Raw genomic sequence first — 20748 nt, 5'->3', positions numbered from 1 at the left:
TGTTTGTGATGATTTTTTTCATCATATCTTTATCCTTGTAATGAGATGCCACTCTTTTATTAGTTAACATCCTATATGAGGCGTTGCGTGACAGAGGGAGTTAAGCGTCACCATAGACGAAATTGAGTTATGTATAGCACTGTCTTCGCCAGAGTCTCAGCTTTCCAGTGGTACCAAACCTAGGAGCAAGCGCCAACGCCTTCATGGTAAAAAATCCCATAACGTAACATTAACTTTTCTCTGTACTGTAACTCCGTCCGCCATGCATCAACCCAGCCTTCACGAGAGAAGATAAGTGACAAGCTGAGTGGCCAATCCTTTGCTGCGTAGCGTACCGCATAGCTCTGCCTCGGCCAATCACTGCCTGCCGTGCATCCCAAGCTGCCCGCGGCCCGCCACCAGCCAAGCCAGTCTACGCTATTGTGTCCGCAAGCCCCGTGATTATTAACTTTTTTTGTGTTTTTTTATAACGTTGGTCAGCAGATACTGTGTGATGGCTTCTAACAGTGATGAGGGGATTGCCGAAGGGGGCTTATTACAACACAAAACAGGCCCCAGCCCTAGTGAGTGGAAGAAAATTGTGGCGAAAACCAAACGGAACACCGCCCAGGAATACGTGAGCTGAGATACAGGGAAAGTTGTAAAAAAGTGTGAGGTAGGGCCTGCATGCAAGGATAGTTGTTATGATAAGTTGGGCTTAGATAACATTAGGAAAATACATGAATCCTTTTAGCGTATTTCTTTTTCTTTTTTCATGTCTTCTACTCTACTTTTTCTCCTCTTATCTCTCTTTTGCGATTTTGAAGATTTTTCTTATCGTGTTTTATTGTTATTTTGTATTTTGCTAGGATGTGATTATGATTGTGTGGGTTTGGAGTCATGTTTCAAGCACTATAGTAGGATATTGATTGAATAAAACAAGAGGAGAAAAACGCGATCAAAGTTTTGCGACATTTGGAATGCGATAGCTAAAAAACGGATCAAGCTAGAGACTTGAGATTGGTCTTAAATAAAAGCTTAGGATGTTTACTTTATGCATGGTATAATATTTTTTCAATAACTTATCACAGTTCTGAGATATAAACCGATGACCACATTTTTCGCCGATTTAACACTGTGAAAAACAGCTAAAAAATCATTTCACCGTTAATCCTTTCATATTATGGCAAGATGATGTATTTGATTTTATGACAGACATAAAGTAAACATTCTAAGCTTTCTTTTAAGACCAACTCCAACTCTCTAGCTTGATCCGTTGCTGAGCTATCGCATTCCAAATGTCGCAAAAATTTGACCGCGTTTTTCTCCATTTTTTTTGTTTTTGGCGCTTATCGCCCTACATCACGCAACACCTCATATGATAGTCCAAATTCCTTATTTATGTGTTTATCAGGGTTCAGATTTTCTTGTATGATCATTCCAAGATCTTTTTCCTCTTTAGTCTTCGTTATTTGCTACTCTCCCATCTGATAGTTCCATACTGGTCTTCTCTTACTCTTTCCTAGTTCCATTATGTGACATTTCTTGGCATTAAACTCCAATTTCCACTTCTTGCTCCATTCATAGATCTTATTTAAATCTTCCTGTAGCAGGTTTTGATAACTTTAGCAACTTTGCATCATCAGCGAATAAATTCACATAGCTGTTTACTCCAATGTGAATGTCGTTTACATAAACTTGAAACATAATGGGGGCTAACACTGACCCTTGTGGCACTCCACTAGTTACTTTACTCCAAGATGAGTATGTATCTCTGATCACAGTTCTCATTTCTCTATCCTTCAAATAATCTATTGTCCATTCGAGCAAAGTTCCATGCAGTCCTCCTATGTTCTCTAGTTTCCAAACAACTCTTCCGTGGGGGACTTTATTAAATGCCTTTTTAATGTCCAGGTATACGGTGTCTACCCATCCATCTCTGCTTTCAAGTCCTGCAATAGCCCTGGAGTAAAAGCTTAATAAGTTTGATACAAATGACCACCATGTCCTGAACCCAAATTATCTGTTCGATATGACTTGCTCCTCTTCTAGAAATTTAACCCATTTTTCTTTGATAATTATTTCACATAACTTCCCTACGACACTTGTAAGTGACACTGGTCTGTAGTTTAGTAGTTTAGTTGCCTTTCCTCCTTTAAATATTGGTATTACGTTGGCTCTCTTCCACTCTAGTGAAACTTTACCTTCATTTATTGAACTTTTAATTATTTCCCAAATTGGCTCCAGTAATTGCTCTTTACATTCTTTTAACACCCAGCCTGATACACCATCTGGCCCCATTGCTTTCCTGACTTCCAACTTGTCCTGTAATCTTCCAATACCCTCTTTATGAACTGCAATTTCCTGTAATCCTAGGCAATTCAATGTCTTATTAGATTCTGTGAAGTCATCTTCTTCAGTGAATACCATTTTGAAGCTCTCATTCATTATTTCACACATTTCTTTCTCTGTTTGGTATGTCTTTCCTTCTTTAATTATTTTTTCAATTGTTTCCTTATTCTTTGTTTTGCCATTTACAAACTTGTAGAAAAGTTTTTTCATCCTTGCTTTTATCCACTATATCCTTCTCAAACTTTGTTTCTTCCTCTCTCCTTACTCTAATACATTCATTTCTAGTATCTTTGTACTGCTGACTATTATAGTAATTTCCCTGCTTTAAAAGTTTCTTCCATGCTTTATCCTTTGCCTTTTTTGCTTGCAAGCAACTAACATTGTACCATGTATGTATTTTTTTTCTGAACTCTATAAACAGGAACAAACTTTTTTACTCCTTCATTGTATTCCTGTAAGAATAAGTCATATTTCTCTTGTACAGTCTTCCTGCACATAATATTACTCCACTCAATATCAGCAAAATAACTCCTTAGTTTTTCAAAATCTGCTCTTGCATAATTTAATCTCTCTCCTTTATAGTCTTCTCTGTATCTTATCTCATCTTCCTCCTGCATTTGCATCTCTAATGTCACATGATCACTTTTCCCCATTGGACTAAGGTATTGTATGATTGGAGGACTCCGGTTTTTTTTTTGTGAAGACTAGGTCAAGTAATGATGGTGCCTCTTCCCCCCTGTATCTTGTTGACTCTTCTACCCACTGGTCCATTGTATTAACCATAATCATCTGTAACACTTTCTCACTCCACTGCCCAGCATTGTCCATTACTTCCATCTCTCCCCAGTTTATTTTTTACAGTTAAAATCTCCAACTAAGAGTATTCTTCTATCTCTTCTTATCATGTTATCCAGATACTTTAATGTTTCTCTTTGCATTTCTTTATGCTCTTCTGATCCCCATGTATTAGTCTTTGGTGGAACACATGTAACTATAATTTTTCTCTTTTTTAAATCTTCTGTTCTGATTGTTACTCCCAATGCTTCCACTATGTTCTCTCCATATTGGACATCCTCCACACAAATGTTATCATGAACCATTATTAGCACTCCTACTCCCCCTTTATCCTTCCTGTCCCTCCTCCAGGTATTATGTATTATATCCTTCCTCTTTAGAGTTGAGATGTATCTCATTCTTCAGTTTTGTTTCAACGATACACATTACATCTGGCTTTTTCTCTTTTAAATAATCCCGAACTTCCAATATACTTGATAACAATCCATTTATGTTAGTATAAGTCACTCTTAATTTATTGTCTCCTCCACGACCTCCTCTTTTTTCCTTAACCCCTTCGCGCCGGATGTAAAAAAAAGCCTGCCTGTATGATATCTGGTAGTGCCGCTGCCTGAGCTGGAAACTCGTCAAGCTTGTCATACTTGTCTTTGTGTATTATGCTGCTATTTTTAGTTACTATATCGCCTTGAAGACAGTGGGCGCTTCTCTCTTGTAGATTAGAATAGAGGAGAGAGAGAGAGAGAGAGAGAGAGAGAGAGAGAGAGAGAGAGAGAGAGAGAGAGAGAGAGAGAGAGAGAGAGAGAGAGAGAGAGAGTGACATTTGGTAATATTTCAGACACAAGCGGGACGCATGTAGCTTATCTTCGAGAGGAAGAGGGGAGGAGAGAGAGAGAGAGAGAGAGAGAGAGAGAGAGAGAGAGAGAGAGAGAGAGAGAGAGAGAGAGAGAGAGAGAGAGAGAGAGAGAGAGAGAGAGAGAGAGAGAGAGAGAGAGAGAGAGAGAAAGTGAGAGCGAGAATTAGAAAATTTGTTGTTTTTGTATTTGTGTGTGTGTGTGTGTATTCACCTAGTTGTATTCACCTAGTTGTAATTTTACAGGGCCTGGGTATCATACTCGTGTGGCCCCGTCTCCATATCTACACACATCCAACTTTCCTTTAAAACTATGCACACTCCTTGCTGACACCACCTCCTCACTCAAACCATTCCACACCTCCACACATCTTTGTGGGAAACTATATTTTTTCACATCCTTCAAGCATATTCCCTTGGCTATCTTTTTACTATGCGATCTTGTAGTTCTACTTAAGTTTTCCTCTCTCAACATCATTTGCTCATTATCCACTTCATCCAGTCCATTCAACAGTTTATAAACCTGTATTAAATCTCCTCTTTCTCTTCTTTGTTCCAAGGTAGGCAAATTCATTTCTTTTAATCTCTCCTCATAGGTCATTTCTGCCAATTCCAGAACCATTTTTGTTGCCATTCTCTGCAATCTCTCCAACTTCCTTATATGCTTCTTTTATAAGGGGACCAAACCACTCCAGCATATTCCAATCTTGGTCTAATTACCATACTAATTAATTTCTTCATCATATCTTTATCCATATAATGGAAGGCTAATCCAATATTTTTATCAAATTATACGTTTCTCCAAACATCTTATCAATATGAGCCTCAAACTGCCCATGGTCTTGTATTATCACTCCCAAATCCTTTTCCTTTTCCACCTTTTTCAACACTACTTCTTCACCCATCTTATATGACCCTCTTGGCCGTCTTCCACTCTTTCCCATCTCCATCACATGACTTTTGCTCAGATTAAATTCCATTTGCCACCTCTTGCTCCACTCCCAAATCTTATCCAGGTCTGCCTGTAAAATTTCACAATCTTCTTCACTCTTCACACACCTACACAACTTCGCATCATCCATAAACAAATTAATATAACTGTTTACTCCCTCTGGCATGTCATTTATATATACCAGGAAAAGTATTGGTGCCAGCACTGAGCCTTGTGGGACTCCACTCTCCACCACCAACCAGTCCGACCTTGCATCCCTTATTACCGTTCTCATCTCCCTCCATCTCAAGTAGTTTTCCATCCACTTTAACACTTTTCCTTTCAGTCCTCCATAAATCTCAACTTTCCATAACAGTCTCGTGAGGTACCTTGTCAAAAGCTTTCTTTAAATCCAAATATACACAGTCCATCCATCCTCTCTCTCTGTATTTTGTCAACCACTCTTGAATAAAAGCTCAGTAGATTTGTTACACATGACCTCCCTTTCCTGAAGCCAAATTGATGATCCGATAATAACTTATGATCCTCCAGGAACCGTATCCAATATTTCTTTATCACCCTCTCACAAATCTTACCGACCACACTTGTTAGAGACACAGGTCTATAGTTAAGAGGCTCTTCCTTACTGCCTCCCTTATAAATGGGCACCACTTCAGCTCTCTTCCACTCTACTGGTACTTCCCTGTTTCTAATGAGCACCTTATAATATCATATAATGGATCAATCAATTCTTCTCTACACTCCTTCAATAATTTTCCTGAAACTTCATCTGGTCCCATCGCTTTATCATCTTTAAGTTCCTCCAACATTTTATATAACTCCTTTTAGGTATCTTAATGTCATCCATGTGCACATTTCCTTGTACATTCTGTGGCTTTACAAACATTGTTTCTTTAGTAAATACTTGCTGAAACCTATTATTTAGCAATTCCGCTATATTCTTAGGGTCATCTACTATCCCTTGCTCTCCTTTTAATCTTTCAATGGACTCTCTCTTTTAAGTTTACCATTTATGAACCTGTAAAACAATTTTGGATGTTCCTTACTCTTGTCTACAATATCTTTTCAAATTTTCTTTCTTCCTCCTCCTTACCCTCACATACTCATTTCTTGCCACTCTATAATTCTCCTTATTTAGTATATTCCTGCTCTTTTCCATCTTTTCCAAGCCACATCTCTCTTTTTCTTAGCCTTAACACAAGTTGCATTAAACCAATCCGTTCTTCCTTCCTCTCTTGGTTTATACTTTGGTACAAATTTCATAACTCCTTCTTTATAATATTTCATAAAAATCTCATATTTCTTTTGCACTTCTCTGATTTGTAACATCTCCTCCCAATCTAATTTTCTGAAATAATTTTTCAAACTTTCTGTGTCCATCTTTCTATAATTCAATGTGTGTGTGTGTGTGTGTGTGTGTGAATGTTTTCTGCATTTCCATAACCACATGATCACTCTTAAGGAGAGGGAAAGAGGAAGAGAGAGAGAGAGAGAGAGAGAGAGAGAGAGAGAGAGAGAGAGAGAGAGAGAGAGAGAGAGAGAGAGAGAGAGAGAGAGAGAGAGAGAGAGAGAGAGAGAGAGAGAGAGAGAGATGGGAACAGTCTATCCATTAATTTTAGACACAACACGCATGTAGCTTATCTTTAGTGATTTGGAGACAAGGATGGGAGGAGCACTAGGATTTCAAGGACAGCATATCATGTATAGTTTATCCAACACACTATACGGGATAAATGAACTGAAAGCTCAGAAAAGAAATGTCGCCACTAGGCGTCACCGTATATGCTACTCTTCATGACGCCTACATAGGCGTCACTGTATTGAAGGGGTTAAGTACCACTTCTTTAGTCTCATATGCAGAACCCTCCAGTAAAAATTCTTGTTCTCTATCTCTGTCCTTTTCTCGTTTTTTTCCTAAACCTCACTTCTTAGCACTTTCTCCTTTTCCCTGGCTAACTTCCCTCTTCTAACCATTATTTCTTCTACAGCCACTTGAGATCTCATTTTCATCTTCATTGGTCTCTTACCCCCTTCAGTGTACCTTTCCAGCCTAACCACTTCTTCCACCTCCTGGTCAAATTCTTGTGTGCTGTCTTGTACCCTTTTGATAACCGTTTTGGCCATTTCCCTATCTTCACATTCTCTTATGAATTTATTTGGATTTTTCTTTTCTCTCATCCCGTAGATCATGAACCTTTATTTCTTGTCCACTGCATCCCACACTATACTTTCCTTTTCTTTGATAACTTCGATTACAGCAACTTTTGGGTTCTCCTGTATTTGTCTCTTTACCACTTCTGAAGATTTGACTTTTTCCTCCTCTTGTTCTTCTTTCCATTCATTTCTTAGTTCTCTCAATTTGTTTTCACATAGACCACCTTCTATCCTGTCTGTAACCCCTTGTTGCACTTTATCCTGCAAGTTCTGGCATGTGGTTATTAGAGCGTCATTTTGCTTCCTTATTTCTAAAATCTCCTCTATTAATTCCTGGTTTATTCCACTGACCTTTTCACATTCAGTTATTCTAAATTTCAAGGCTGTGTTTTCTGATACCAGTCGGTCATGTTTGTCCATGAGACTGGACATCGCCTTCTTCAAATATCTTAATTCTCTTTCTACATTTACAAGTCTCCTCATATTTCCTCGTTCATCTTGGAAACTCGAGAAATCCTTATCCATAGTCAGTTTTCTTTCTTATTTTTTTTTTTTTTTTTTTTTTAGGGAAGAGGGCCAGCCGAGGGCAAAAATAGGAAGATAAAAAAAAAAGGCCCACTTGAAAGCTGGCTCTCTAAAAACTGTAAAAAGTGCAAAAACCGACAGCCAAAGTAGAGGAGCAAATGCCTCAATACCTCCCTCTTAAAAGAAGACAAGTCGTAGGAATTCGGAAATACAGATGCAGTGAGGGACTTCCAGAGTTTACCAGTGAAAGGGATGAATGATTGAGAGTACTGGTTAACTCTTGCATTAGAGAGTTGGACAGAATAGGGATGAGGGGAAGAAGAAAGCCTTGTGCAGCGAGGCCACAGGAGAAGGGGAGGCCTGCAGTTAGCAAGATCAGTAAAACAGTTAGCATGAAAATAGTGATAAAAGATAGAAAGGGATGCAACATTCCAGCGGTGAGAAAGAGACTGAAGACAGTTAGTCAGAGGAGGGGAGTTGATGAGAAGAAAAGCTTTTGATTCCACCCTATCAAGCAAAACTATGTGACTGGAACCTCCCCAAACATGCGAAGAGTACTCCATACAGGGACGGATAAGGCCCTTATACAGAGTAAGCAGTTGGAGGGGTGAGAAAAACTGGCGGAGACGCCTCAGAACACCTAACTTCATAGAAGCTGTTCTAGCAAGATATGAGATGTGAAGTTTCCAGTTAAGATTATGAGCAAAGGACAAACTGAGGATATTCATTGTGGAAGAGGGAGACAGTTGAGTGTCATTGAAGAAGAGGGGATAGTTGTCTGGAAGGTTGTGTCAAGTTGATAGATGGTGAAATTGAATTTTTGAGGTATTGAAAACTACTAGATTTTCTCTGCCCCAATCGGAAATCTTAGAAAGATCAGAAGTCAGGCATTCTGTGGCGTCCCTGCGTGATCTGTTGATTTCCTGAAGGGTTCGTTGTCTCTGAAAGAACATGGAAAGATGTAGGGTGGTATCATCAGCGTAGGAGTGGATAGGACAAGAAGGTCATTAATGAATAATAGAAAGAGAGTTGGTGACAGGACAGAAACCTGAGGAACACCACTATTAGTAGATTTAGGAGAAGAACTGTAGTCGTCTACCACAGCAGCAATAGAATGGTCAGAAGGGAAACATGAGATAAAGTTACAGAGAGAAGGATAGAAGCCGTAAGAGGGCAGTTTTGAAATCAAAGCTTTATGCCAGACTCTATCAAAAGCTTTTGATATGTCTAACACTACAGGAAAAGTTTCACCAAAATTTCTAAAAGAGGATGACCAAGACTCAGTAAGGAAAGCCAGAAGATCACCAGTAGAGTGACCTTGATGGAAGCCTTACTGGCGATCAGACAGAAGATTGTGAAGTGACAGATGTTTGAGAATCTTAATATTCAGGATAGATTAAAAAACATTAGACAAGCAAGAGATTAAAGCTATAGGACACCTCCCTCAACTTTTTCTACATTAACTTCTGCAATATTTGCAGTCTTAGATCTAATTTTCAATCTGTGGAACACTACCTCTCCTCTACTAAACCTCATCTTCGTTTCCTCACCGAAACACAGCTCTCTGAGGCAACTGACAGTAGCCCTTCTCTGTTCCCTCCTACTTTCTCTATTCTCATTTTCATTCCAAAGCTGGTTGTTGTGTCTATGTACGCAACGACTTAACTTGCTCTCATGCCCACGCTCTTGAGTCTTCCGAATTTTCCACCATCTGGCTACGACTTAACAGTTACTCTCAAACTAAATTAATCTGTGCTGTTTATCTCTCCCCTAACTCTTCTGACTATAGTAATTTCTTCGACTACTTAACTTCTAAAGTGAAACACATTCTGTCCCTCTACCCTTTCACTGAGATTTCCATTCTTGGATATTTCAATGTTCACCACCAGCTTTGGCTTTTCTCTCCATTCACTGACCACCCTGGTGAACTAGCCTTCAACTTTGCTATCCTCCATGACCTAGAGCAACTGGTGCAACACCCTACTCGTATTCCTGACCGTCTTAGAGACACGCCCAACATTCTTGATCTCTTCCTCACCTCTAACCCTTCTGCTTATGCTGTCACCCTTTCATCTCCGTTGGGCTCCTCCGATCACAATCTCATTTCTGTATCTTGTCCTAATTTTCCAATCCTCCAGGATCCCCAAAGCGAAGGTGCCTCTGGCGTTTTGCCTCTGCCAGTTTGGGGGACCTGAGGAGGTATTATGCTTATTTTCCCTGGAATGATTATTGCTTCCGTGTCAGAGACCCATCTCTTTGTGCTGAACGCATAACAGAGGTGTTAATATCTGGCATGGAGGCGTACATTCCTCATTCTTTTTCTCAACCTAAACCTTCTAAACCTTGGTTTAACTCAGCCTGTTCTCGTGCTATACATGATAGAGAGGTTGCCCACAAAAGGTACTTGAGCCTTCCATCTCCTGAATCTCATGCACTTTATATCTCTGCCCAGAATCATGCCAAGTCTGTTCTTCAACTTGACAAACACTCTTTCATAAATAGGAAATGTCAAAATCTTTCAAACTCAAACTCTCCTCGTGACTTCTGGCATCTAGCCAAAAACATCTCAAATAACTTCACTTCTTCATCTTTTCCTCCTTTATTTCATCCTGATGGCACCACTGCCATCTCTTCTGTCTCTAATGCTGAACTCTTTTCTCAAACCTTTGCTCACAACTCCACTTTGGATGATTCTGGGCTTGTCCCTCCCTCTCCTCCTCCCTCTGATTATTTCATGTCTACAATCAAAATTCTTCGTAATGATGTTTTCCATGCCCTTGATGGCCTAAACCCTCGGAAGGCTTATGGACCTGATGGGGTCCCTCCAATTGTTCTCAAAAACTGTGCTTCTGTGCTTGCACCTTGCCTGGCCAAACTCTTCCAACTTTGTCTATCGACTTCTACCTTTCCTTCCTGCTGGAAGTTCGCCTACATTCAGCCTGTTCCTAAAAGGGTGACCGTTCTAACCCCTCTAACTACCGTCCTATAGATTTAATCTCCAGCTTGTCTAAAGTTTTTTAATCTATCCTGAATAGGAAGATTCTCAAACATCTGTCACTTCACAATCTTCTGTCTGATCGCCAGTATGGCTTCCGTCAAGGTCGCTCTACTGGTGATCTTCTGGCTTTCCTTACTGAGTCTTGGTCATCCTCTTTTAGAGATTTCGGTGAAACTTTTGCTGTTGCGTTAGACATATGAAAAGCTTTTGATAGAGTCTGGCATAAAGCTTTGATTTCAAAACTGCCCTCTTATGGCTTCTATCCTTCTCTCTGCAACTTTATCTCATGTTTCCTTTCCGACCGCTCTATTGCTGCTGTGGTAGACGGCTACTGTTCTTCTCCTAAACCTATTAATAGTTGTGTTCCTCAGGGTTCTGTCCTGTCACCCACTCTCTTTCTATTATTCATTAATGACCTTCTTAACCAAACTTCTTGCCCTATCCACTCCTACGCTGATGATACCACCGTACATCTTTCCACGTTCTTTCAGAGATGTCCAACCCTTCAGGAAATTAACAGATCACGCGGGGACGCCACGGAACGCCTGACTTCCAATCTTTCTAAAATTTCCGATTGGGGCAGAGAAAATCTAGTAGTTTTCAATGCCTCAAAAACTCAATTCCTTCATCTATCAACTCGACACAACCTTCCAGACAACTATCTCCTCTTCAATGACACTCAACTGTCTCCCTCTTCCACAATGAATATCCTCGGTCTGTCCTTTGCTCATAATCTTAACTGGAAACTTCACATCTCATCTCTTGCTAAAACAGCTCCTATGAAATTAGGTGTTCTGAGGCGTCTCCGCCAGTTTTTGTCGCCCCTCCAACTGCTTACTCTGTATAAGGGCCTTATCCGTCCCTGTATGGAGTACTCTTCGCATGTTTGGGGGGGTTCCAGTCACACAGCTTTGCTTGATAGGGTGGAATCGAAAGCTCTTCGTCTCATCAACTCCCCTCCTCTGACTAACTGTCTTCAGTCTCTTTCTCACCGCCGAAATGTTGCATCCCTTTCTATATTTTATCACTATTTTCATGGTAACTGTTCTACTGATCTTGCTAACTGAATGCCTCCCTCCTCCTGCAGCCATGCTGCACAAGGCTTTCTTCTTCCTCTCATCCCTGTTCTGTCCAACTCTCTAATGCAAGAATTAACCAGTACGCTCAATCATTCATCCCTTTCACTGGTAAACTCTGGAACTCCCTCCCTGCATCTGTACTTCCGAATTCCTACAACTTGTCTTCTTTTAAGAGGGAGGTATCGAGGCATTTGCTCCCCTAATTCTGGCTGACGGTTTTGGCACTTTGTGTACTCTTTGGAGAGCCAGCGCTCAAGTGGGCTTTTTTCTAACTCTCTTTTTTTTTGCTCTTGGCTGGCCCTCTTCCCTATGTAAAAAAAAAAAAAAAAAAAGTTTGAGGGTTTAGAATGGTCACCCTTTTTAGGAACAGGCTGAATGTAGGCAAACTTCCAGCAGGAAGGAAAGTTAGAAGTCAATAGACAAAGTTGGAAGAGTTTGGCCAAGCAAGGTGCAAGCACTGAAGCACAGTTTTTTAAAACAATAGGAAGGACCCCATCAGGTCCATAAACCTTCCGAGGGTTTAGGCCAGCAGGGACATGGAAAAGATCATTACGAAGAATTTTAATTGTAGACATGAAATAGTCAGAGGGAGGAGGAGAGGGAGGGACAAGCCCAGAATTGTCCGAGGTGGAATTGTGAGCAAAGCTTTGAGAAAAGAGTTCAGCTTTAGAGGCAGAAGAGATGGCAGTGGTGCCATCTCTCAGGATGAAATAAAGGAGGGAAAGATGAAGTGAAGTTGTTTGAGATGTTTTTGGGTAGATGCCAGAAGTCTCGAGGGGAGTTTGAGTTTGAAAGATTTTGACATTTTCTATTTATGAAGGAGTGTTTGGCAAGTTGAAGAACAGACTTCATGATTCTCAGAGATATAAAGTGCATGAGATTCAGGAGATGGAAGGCTCAAGTACCTTTTGTGGGCAACGTCTCTATCATGTATAACATGAGAACAGGCTGAGTTAAACCAATATTTAAAAGGTTTAGGTTGAGAAAAAGGATGAGGAATGTACGCCTCCATGCCAGACACTAACACCTCTGTTATGCGTTCAGCACAAAGAGATGGGTCTCTGACACGGAAGCAATAATCATTTCAGGCAAAATCAGCATACTACCTCCTCAGGTCCCCCCCAACTGGCAGAGGCAAAACGCCAGAGGCACCTTCGCTTTGGGGGATCCTGCGGATTGGAAAATTAGGACAAGATACAGAAATGAGATTGTGATCAGAGGAGCCCAACAGAGATGAAAGGGTGACAGCATAAGCAGAGGTGAGGAAGAGATCAAGAATGTTGGGCGTGTCTCCAAGACAGTCAGGAACACGTGTAGGGTGTTACACCAGTTCCCCTAGGTCATGGAGGATAGCAAAGTTGAAGGCTAGTTCACCAAGGTGGTCAGTGAAGGGAGAGGAAAGCCAAAGCTGGTGGTGAACATTGAAATCTTCAAGAATGGAAATCTCAGCAAAAGGGTAGAGGGACAGAATGTGCTCCACTTTAGAAGTTAAGTAGTCAAAGAATTTACTATAGTGTGAAGAGTTGGGGGAGAGATAAATAGCACAGATAAATTTAGTTTGAGAGTGACTGTTAAGTCGAAGCCAGATGGTGGAAAATTTGGAAGACTTAAGAGCGTGGGCATGAGAGCAAGTTAAGTCGTTGCGCACATAGACACAACATCCAGCTTTGAAATGAAAATGAGAATAGAGAATGTAGGAGGGAACAGAGAAGGGGCTACTGTCATTTACCTCAGACAGCTGTGTTTCGGTGAGGAAAAGAAGATGAGGTTTAGTAGAGGAGAGGTGGTGTTCCACAGATTGAAAACTAGATCTAAGACCATGAATGTTACAGAAGTAAATGTAGAAAAAGTTGAGGGAGGTGTCAAGGCAGTTTTCTTTAACCAATAGGTGTTTCTATATAACGTTGATTTTTGGCCAGCATATGTTTTGGTTCCTCCATGCGCCTGGCAGCACTATTTGGCTCCCTATCTCTATCTTTATCTATTCCTTGGCTATACGTAATGTTACACTAATTTCATTTGGAGACAAAACACTGTGGCCCCCCCTCCCCCTGTACATATGTCTAGGACTGGATCCAGTCCTTTGTAGTAGCACTCTCTGTGAGCAGCTCAGACACGTCCAACCTCGACAATGGCTTCCGTGTGTGTGTGTGTATTTACTTAGTTGTAGTTTTACAGGGTCTGGGCTTTATGCTCGTGCGGCCCCGTCTCCATATCTACACTTATCCAATCTTACTTTAAAAGTGTGCACACTCTTTGCAGACACTACTTCTTCATCTAAACTGTTCCACGTCTCAATACATCTCTGCGGGAAACTATATTTTTTAATATCTCTCAGACATCTTCCCTTTCTCAGCTTTTTACTATGCGATCTTGTGCTTGGATGTCATATTCTTCTCTCAAGATCAGTTTCTCATTATCCACTTGGTCCATTCCGTTGATCAATTTATAGACTTGTATCAGGTCTCCTCTCTCCTTCTTTGTTCCAAGGTTGGTAGATCCATAGCCTTTAGTCTCTCCTCATATGTCATCCCTTCAAGTTCTGGGACCATTCTTGTAGCCATTTTTGTAGCCTCTCCAATTTTCTTATGTGTTTCTTTTATGAGGGGTCCACACTACTCCTGCATATTCCAATCTAGGTCTTATTATAGTATTTATCAATTTCTTCATCATTTCTTTGTCCATGTAGTGAAATGCTACTCCAATATTCCTCAGCAAATTATATGTTTCTCTAAAAATTCTATCAATATGGCTTACTGGTTGATTGTTTTCTTCCATCGTCACTCCTAAGTCCTTTTCCTTTTTTACTTTCTCCAGTTCTACACCATCTCCCATCTTATAGATTCCCACAGGTCGTCTTTCACTCTTTCCCATTTCCATGACATGGCTTTTGTTCACATTGAATTCCATTTCCCACTTCTTACTCCATTCCCAGATCTTATTTAGGTCTTCTTGCAGTATTTCACAATCCTCCTTTTGCTTTATAACTCTGCACAGTTTCGTATCATCCATAAACAAATTTATGTAGCTGTTCACTCCTTCTGGCATGTCGTTAATATAAATGAGGAAAAGTATTGGTGCCAATACTGACCCCTGTGGCACTCCACTTTCTACTGCTCTCCACTTGGACTTCATATCTTTAACTACCGTCCTTATTTCTCTCCCCCTCAAATAATTTTCTATCCATCTCAATGTGCTTCCTTTTAAGCCACCCTTCTCCTCTAACTTCCACAGTAATCTTGCATGTGGCACTTTGTCAAACGCCTTTTTAAATCAAATAGATGCAGTCAACCCATCCTCTCTCTCTTGTACTCTATCAACTATTCTAGAATAGAAACTCAATAAATTAGTTACACAAGACCGTCCTTTTCTAAAACCAAATTGGCTATTTGATATTAATTTGTTGTCTTCAAGGAACTTGATCCATTGTTTCTTTATTATTCTTTCACACATCTTGCATATTACACTAGTTAGTGATACCGGTCTGTAATTTAAAGGTTCTTCTTTCCTTCCACTCTTATATATGGGAACCACCTCAGCTCTTTTCCATTCTACTGGCACTGTTCCATTTTCTATTGAGCATTTTATGCATTTTATGATGTTGTATATAGGACTTGCTAGTTCTTCCCTACATTCTTTCAGTATTCTGCCTGAGACTTCATCCGGTCCCATTGCCTTCTCTTCATCCAGTTCCTTCATTAACTCTTTTATTTCAAGCTTGGTTACTTTAATCTCTTTCATATAGATTGTCTCTCTATTACCCTGTGGCCTCTCAAATTTGGATTCTTTAGTAAAGACCTCCTGGAATTTTTATTTAATAGTTCTGCCATACTTTTGGGTCTTCCACCATCCCGTTCTCTCCTTTTAACCTTTCTATTGTTTCTTTTGCCTAATTTTTCCATTTATGAATCTATAGAACAATTTTGGTTGCTCCTTACATTTTTCGACAATATCTTTTTTGAAGTTCTTTTCCTCTTCCTTCCTCACCTTAACATATTCATTTCGCTGCCTTGAAGTTTTCCTTGTTTGTTGGATTCTATTTCTCCTCCACCTTTTCCATGCTCCATCTCTTTTCTCCTTTGCCCTAGTACACCTTGCATTAAACCAATCTTTCTTTCCTTCTTCTTTTGGTCTATATTTTGGGACATATTCCTGACTCCTGTTTTGTATATTTCCAAAAATAAGTTATATTTGTCTTGCATTGTCTCTGAGTTTTCCATCTCCTCCCAGTCTACGTTTTAAAATAGTTCTTGAGATTCTCAATATCAGCCTTTCTGTAATTTAATCGGTCTCCTTTGTATGAATCGTCTCTATCTTCCTTTCCTTCTTCTATATCTATTTCTAATATTGCATGGTCACTCTTTCCCAATGGGCACTTATATCTTATATCGTCATTCATTTGTATACCCCTTGTAAAAACTAGGTCCAATCTCGCTCGTCGTTTCCTCTGAATCTTGTGCATTCCTTTACTCTCTGGTCCATCATATTGTCTATCATTAGGTTTAAGAATCTTTCTCCCAGGCTTCTTCCCCATACCACTTTCATAATTTTCCCAGTCCACTTCTTTACAGTTGAAATCTCCTACTAATATCACTTTTCTCCTTTCTTTAACGATTCTCATTAGACTCCTTATTGTGTCATCTATCATGTCTTTATATTCTTGATTGGTCCATGAATTTGTTTTGGTGGCACATATGTTACAATGATTGTTATCTCTTTTTATTAATATGCATCTTAATATACAATACTTCTGCTTTTCCTTCCCACATTCCACTTGATTGATCACTATCTCCTTCCTTAACATTATCATGACTCCTCCTCCTCCTTTACCCACTCTGTCTCTTCTCCATACATTATACCTATTATCCAAGACTATTTTGATTTCCTCATTTAGTTTTGTTTCAGCCAGGCATACAATATCTGGATTTTCTTTCCTTATGTAATCTCTTAATTCTAATTTACTTGATAAAACCCGTCTATGTTCGTATACATCATTTTTAGTCTTTTGCCTTTATCATTTTTAGTTAAACTTGTTCCACTTTTTTCTCTTCCTTCTCGTTTATATACCATTTCCTTATCCTGTCCTAGAATTCTCCAAAAATGCCTTCTTCTCCTCTTCTGACCTTTCATTATTCTTTTCCTTACTGCTGCTGCCAGTTCATTGTATCTCTTCCTTTCTTCCTCATTTCTATTTTTCTTTATATAGATATCCTTGCAGCCTTCTGTTTCTCTAAGTTTTGTTGTTCTATATAATATTTCTTCTGTTGCTGCTTGTGATTTTAGTAATATTTTAATTGGTCTCGTTTTCCTTCTTGATATGGTCCCATTCTGTTTATTTCTTCTACTTCCTCTTCCAAGTTCTGCCTATCTTCGTCATTAAGATTCTTCAGTAGGTCTTTGACTGATTTCATTTCTTCTTTTCTCTTTTTGGTCTATATTTTATATTTTTTCTTTTATTCCAAAACGACTACACTCTTCTTTTTTCTGCAATTTCTCTAACTAGATTTTCTTTTGTCTTGAGGACTCCTATCATTTTGTTTGTCATATTTTCTTCTTTTCTTTAAGTTGTTCTTGAATCACCTCCTGAAAATTGGCCTTATCTTTCTTATCTTGGACTCTCCATGCTTGTACTTCTTTTTTAATCATGTTCTGTACTCTTTCCTCTTCCTTGTTTACTAGATCTTTCAGCTTCTCCTTTTCTTTCTCGGCTTTACCGAGTCCTTCTTCCATCTGCTTCTTGTAGTTAGCTACTTCCTTTTTTAGTTCTTCATTTTCTGCTCTTAGCCTAGCTTCATTTTCTTCCACTTTTCTTATCCTTTCTCTCAGTCTTATAAACTCCATTTCCTGTTCTTTATTCTCTTTCATTTCCATCTTCTCCTTTATCAGTTTATCTAGTTTACATTCAATATTGAACACTCTCTTAAGTAGTGAAGTTGACGTCGTATCGAAGCCTTCGAATACGCGTTCTCCCTCACCGACATAGTCATCATCAGCCCCTTCTCTATTCTCATGTCTGCATTTGGATGGAATATCTTTTTCACTCATTATTCTTAATTGATTTCATGGAGAAAAAAAAAAAAAAAAAATGAGTCCACACTACCTGCCCAGGCCACTGTAAATACTATACAACAGGTGTAGTGAAGATCAGCTGATCGTCGGAACTGCGCCAGTGTGTGTGTGTGTGTGTAATTCACTGTTTGATCTGCTGCAGTCTCTGACGAGACAGCCAGACGTTACCCTACGGAACGAGCTCAGAGCTCATTATTTCCGATCTTAGGATAGGTCTGAGACCAGGCACACACCACACACCGGGACAACAAGGTCACAACTCCTCGATTTACATCCCGTACCTACTCACTGCTAGGTGAACAGGGCTACGTGAGGAGACACACCCAAATATCTCCACCCGGCGGGGAATCGAACCCCGGTCATCTGGCTTGTGAAGCCAGCGCTCTAACCACTGAGCTACCGGGCCATGTGTGTGTGTGTGTGTATTTACCTAGTTGTATTTACCTAGTTGTAGTTTTACAGGGCCTGGGCTTTATGCTCGTGTGGTCCCGTCTCCATATCTACACTTATCCAATTTTTCTTTAAAACTATGTACACTCTTTGCTGATACCACTTCCTCACTCAAACTGTTCCAAGTCTCAACACATCTTTGGAAACTAAATTTTTAACATCTCTCAGACATCGTCCTTCCTTAGTTTCTTACTATGCGATCTTGTGCTTCTAAAGTCATATTCTTCTCTCAGGATCAGTTTCTCATTATCCACTTCATCCATTCCGTTAATCAATTTATAAACTTGTATCAGATCCCTCTCTCTTCTCTGCTCCAAGGTTGGTAGATCCATTGCCTTTAGTCTCTCCTCATATGCCATCCCTTTAAATTCTGGAACCATTCTTGTAGCCATTTTTGTAGTCTCTCTAATTTTCTTATGTGTTTCTTTTTATGGGAGTCCACACAACTCCTGCATATTCCAATCTAGGTCTTATTTTAGTACTTATCAATTTCTTCATCATTTCCTTGTCCATATAGTGAAATGCTACTCCAATATTCCTTAGCAAATTATACGTCTCTCTGAAAATTCTATCAATATGGCTAACCGGTTGATTATTTTCTTCCATTGTCACTCCCAAGTCCTTTTCCTTTTTTACTTTTCTAGTTCTACTCCATCTCCCATCTTATAGATTCCCACTGGTCGTCTTTCACTTTTTCCCATTTCCATGACATGGCTTTTGTCCACATTGAATTCCATCTCCCATTTTTTGCTCCATTTCCAGATCTTGTTTAAGTCTTCCTGTAGTATTTCACAATCCTCTTTTGTTTAATGACTCTGCACAGTTTCGCATCGTCCGCAAACAGATTTATGTAGCTGTTCACTCCTCTGGCATGTCATTTATATATACGAGAAAAAGTATTGGTACCAATACTGACCCCTGTGGCACTCCGCTGTCTACTGTTCTCCACTTGGACTTCATATCTTTAACTATCGTCCTTATTTCTCTCCCCCTTAAGTAATTCTTCATCCATCTCAATGTGCTTCCTTTTAAGCCACCCTTCTCCTCTAACTTCCATAGTAATCTTTCATGTGGCACTTTATCAAAAGCCTTTTTTAGATCTAAATAAATACAGTCAATCCATCCTCTCTCTCTTGTACTTTATCAACTATTCTAGAGTAGAAACTCAATAAATTTGTCACACATGACAGACCTTTTCTAAAACCAAATTGGCTATTTGATAATATTTTGTTGTCTTCAAGAAACTCGATCCATTGCTTCTTTATTACTTTTTCACACATCTTGCATATTACACTAGTTAGTGATACCGGCCTGTAATTTAAAGGTTCTTCCTTCCTTCCGCTCTTATATATGGGAACCACCTCAGCTCTTTTCCACTCCACTGGCACTGTTCCATTTTCTATTGAGCATTTTATGATGTTGTATATTGGACTTGCTAGTTCTTCCCTACATTCTTTCAGTATTCTGCCTGAGACTTCATCCGGTCCCATTGCCTTTTCCTCATCCAATTCCGTCATCAACTTTTTATTTCAAGCTTGGTTACTTTAATCTCTTTCATATAGACAGTCTCTATTACCCTGTGGTCTTTCAAATTTGGATTCCTTAGTAAAGACCTCATGAAATTTACTATTTAACAGTTCTGCCATACTTTTTGGGTCTTCCACCATTCCGTTCTCTCCTTTTAACCTTTCTATTGTTTCTTTTTGTCTTATTTTTCCATTTATGAATCTGTAGAACAATTTTGGTTGTTCCTTACATTTTTCGACAATGTCCTTTTTATAGTTCTTTTCTTCTTCCTTTCTCACCTTAGCATATTCATTTCTTGCTGTCTTGAAGTTTTCCTTATTTTCTGGATTTCTGTTTCTTCTCCACCTTTTCCATGCTCCATCTCGTTTCTCCTTTGCCCTAGCACATCTTGCATTAAACCAATCTTTCTTTCCTTCTTCTTTAGGTCTATATTTCGGAACATATTCCCTGACCCCAGTTTTGTATATTTCTAAAAATAAGTTATATTTCTCTTGAACCGTTAATGAGTTTTCCATCTCCTCCCAGTTTACGTTTTTAAAATAGTTCTTGAGATTCTCAATATCTGCCTTTCTGTAATTTAATCGGTCTCCTTTGTATGAATCATCTCTAGCTTCCTTTCCTTCTTCTATATCCATCTCTAATATTACATGGTCACTCTTTCCCAATGGGCACTTGTACCTTATATCATCGTTAATTGGTATATCCCTTGTAAAAACTAGGTCTAATCTTGCCGGCTCATCGTTTCCTCTGAATCTTGTGTTTTCCTTTACTCTTTGGACCATCAAATTATCTATCATTAGGTTCAGGAATCTATCTCCCCAGGCATCTTCCCCCATACCACTTTCATAATTTTCCCAGTCTAACTCCTTACAGTTGAAATCTCCTATCAATATCACTTTTCTCCTTTCCTTAATGATTCTTGTAAGATTCCTTATTGTGTCATCTATCATGTCTCTATATTCTTGGTTAGTCCATGAGTTTGTTTTGGTGGCACATATGTTCCAATGATTGTTAACTC

General features: G+C 39.4%; 1 protein-coding gene across 3 annotated transcripts in view; it reads right to left on the bottom strand.

The window, feature by feature from the left end:
• LOC123515648 (nitric oxide-associated protein 1-like) overlaps positions 1-20748 on the bottom strand; it is a 267601-nt gene that overhangs the window by 138259 nt on the left and 108594 nt on the right. The gene's annotated exons all lie outside the window — the stretch shown is intronic.

The sequence above is a fragment of the Portunus trituberculatus genome, chromosome 39 (assembly GCF_017591435.1).
Source record: "Portunus trituberculatus isolate SZX2019 chromosome 39, ASM1759143v1, whole genome shotgun sequence".
NCBI classification, from domain to species: Eukaryota; Metazoa; Arthropoda; class Malacostraca; order Decapoda; family Portunidae; genus Portunus; species Portunus trituberculatus.
The sequence above is the reverse complement of the archived record's forward strand: the minus strand, read 5'-3'. Positions and strand labels throughout refer to the sequence as shown.